General features: G+C 54.1%; 1 protein-coding gene across 2 annotated transcripts in view; it reads left to right on the top strand.

Moving 5' to 3' along the window:
• Nucleotides 1-2,673, top strand: part of ALMS1 (ALMS1, centrosome and basal body associated protein) — a 45,050-nt gene that overhangs the window by 12,451 nt on the left and 29,926 nt on the right. The window lies entirely within an intron of this gene.

Here is a 2,673-nt window from a genome sequence, read left to right as displayed (position 1 = left end):
GATATATTTTTTACTGATATATCTTTTAACATGATATAAAGACATGAGAATTCCCTCTCCTGCTGCTGCTTTATTTCTTCCTCTTTAGAGATGTCCCGGGACCTCCAGGCTTTTTGTACATTCATTTAATTCCCAGGTATTGGAGGAAAGGTGAGAGGGAAGGAAAAATGAACCTCCAACATCATTTATTTCTCCTGCTCTTCAAGCCCATCCCGAATTTCCCTGCAGGAAAGGAGCCTCCCGATGCCATTTGCACTGAAATCCCTCCCGTGTGGAACAGCTTGACGAAGCCACGGAGGTTTTGTTTGTGTTTTGCCTTTCCTTTTTTTTTTTTTTTTTACCTCCCCCAAATGGCAGCTTGACAGTGGCATTTGGAATTTTCGGCAGGCTGGGAAAGAGGGGGAACATTCCCAGCTTTGCCTGCTCGCTGAACTCGCCTGCGAGGGAGCTTTTGACCTTCAGGAGAGATCCGTGTTTTGACACGAGCTGCTCCGAGAGGGATGGGCTGACGTCACTGGCTGCTTTCAGCTCCGAGCAGCTGCTCCTGTGCCTGCAAAAACCCGCCTTGTGGCTGAGCAGAAGGAGCCCCTAAATCATCCCCAGCATCCCAAACGGGATCACAGGGATCTCTTCCTGCCTCCCCCGAGGGAAACGAGTTGCGGAAAGCGAACTCGCGAAGGTCGTGTGCTGGGAGATGGGGAAGGGCTGGAGGAGGAGGAATGTGGGGCGTGACTGGGTTTGGGGGTTAGATAAGATCAAGGGATCAGACCCAGCCAGCACGGGTTTAGGAAGGGCAGGTCCTGTCTGACCAACCTGAGCTCCTTTTATGATCAGGTGACCCGCTTGGTGGATGAGGGGAAGGCTGTGGATGTGTCTGCCTGGACTTCAGCAAGGCCTTTGACACCGTCTCCCACAGCACACTCCCAAAAAAGCTGCAGCCACAGCTTGGCCAGGGGCACTCTGTGCTGGGTTAGGAACTGGCTGATGGCCAGGCCCAGAGAGTGGTGGGGAATGGAGCTACATCCAGTTGGGATCCATCACCAGGGCTGTTCCCAGGGATCAGTGTTGGGCCCAGTCCTGTTTAGTGTCTTTATTGATGATGTAGATGAGGGGATTGAGTCCACCATCAGCAAATTTGCAGATGACACCAAGCTGGGGGGGTGAGTGTCAATCAACTGGAAGGCAGGAGGGCTCTGCAGAGGGACCTGGACAGGCTGGATCCATGGGCTGATTCCAACAGGATGAGGTTCAACCAGGCCAAGGGCCGGGTCCTGCACTTTGGCCACAACAACCCCCGGCAGCTCCAGGCTGGGCCAGAGGGCTGGAGAGCAACCAGGCAGGAAGGGAGTTGGGAGTGGGGATGGACAGGAAGCTGAACAGGGGCCAGAGTGTGCCCAGGTGGCCAAGAAGGCCAATGGATCCTGACCTGGCTCAGGAACAGTGTGGCCGACAGGTCCAAGGAAGTGATTCTTGGTCTGGACTCAGCGCTGGTGAGGCCACCCCTGGAGTGCTGTGTCCAGTTCTGGGTCCTCAGCTCAGGAAGGACATTGAGGGGCTGGAGCAGGTCCAGAGGAGAGCAACGAGGCTGGGGAAGGGACTGGAGCACAAGTGCTGTGAGGAGAGGCTGAGGGAGCTGGGGCTGTTCAGCCTGGAGAAGAGGAGGCTCAGGGGAGACCTCCTCACTCTCTGCAACTCCCTGACAGGAGGGGGGAGCTGGGAGGGGTTGGTCTCTTTTCCCAGGCAACCATCAGCAAGACAAGAGGGTTTGGTCTTCAGCTGTACCAGGGGAGGTTTAGGTTGGAGATTAGGAAGAATTTCTTTCCAGAGAGGGTGCTCACACATTGGTGGAATTCCCTCATTACCCAGGGAAGTGGTGGATTCTCCATCCCTGGGGATTTTTAAGATGAGACTGGATGTGGCATCAGTGCCATGGGCTGGGAACCACGGCGGGGTTGGATCAAGGGTTGGACTTGATGATCTCGAAAGTCCCTTCCAACCCAACTGATTCTGTGATTCTATGATAGGAAATAAAATCAGGGTTGTAGCCCCCTTTAAATGGAGTTTATTGAGCTCAGGAGGTGCTTCTGCAGGTCATCCCTGCAGCTTCCTACAGGGAGCAAGTGGATTTCCACTGAAAATGGAACTGCAGGGAATCTCAACTTTCCTCTCTCTTCCTTGGTTTTATGTCCCCTTTTTTGCTCACTCTCCTCTCCTGGCCTTGTCAGTCCTCTGCTGCTTCAAGTCAGTGATCCCCAGCACAGTTCCTCCGAGTGGGAACCTCTGGGGAAGGTGGGAACTGTCAGCCCGAGGCAGATTTGTGGTGCTCAGCAGAACAGGAATGCTCCTGGGAGAAGCCAGGGGAGCGAGTTCCTGAAGGATCTCAGTGTGAGGGGACAGCTCTGCACATTCAATCAGCTGAAATCTCCTACTGAAAAGGAAGAGTTTGATTTTTTTCCTTGTCCTACTTTTCCTGTTAAACCCACTCTGTGAGTCAGGTCACCTTGTTCCCACTGGAATGTGATGGTTGGGTTGGAAATGGTTTGGGTTGGAAGGGACCTTAAAGACCACCCAGTTCCACCCCCTGCCGTGGGCAGGGACACCTTCCACTAGCCCAGCTTGCTCCAAGCCCCTTCCAACCTGGCCTTGGACACTCCCAGGGATCCAGGGGCAACC

Source organism: Corapipo altera, unplaced genomic scaffold (genome assembly GCF_003945725.1).
Source record: "Corapipo altera isolate COAL_440 unplaced genomic scaffold, ASM394572v1 295, whole genome shotgun sequence".
NCBI lineage: Eukaryota > Metazoa > Chordata > Aves > Passeriformes > Pipridae > Corapipo > Corapipo altera.
Note: the sequence above shows the minus strand (reverse complement) of the source record. Positions and strands in the feature narration are given on the sequence as shown.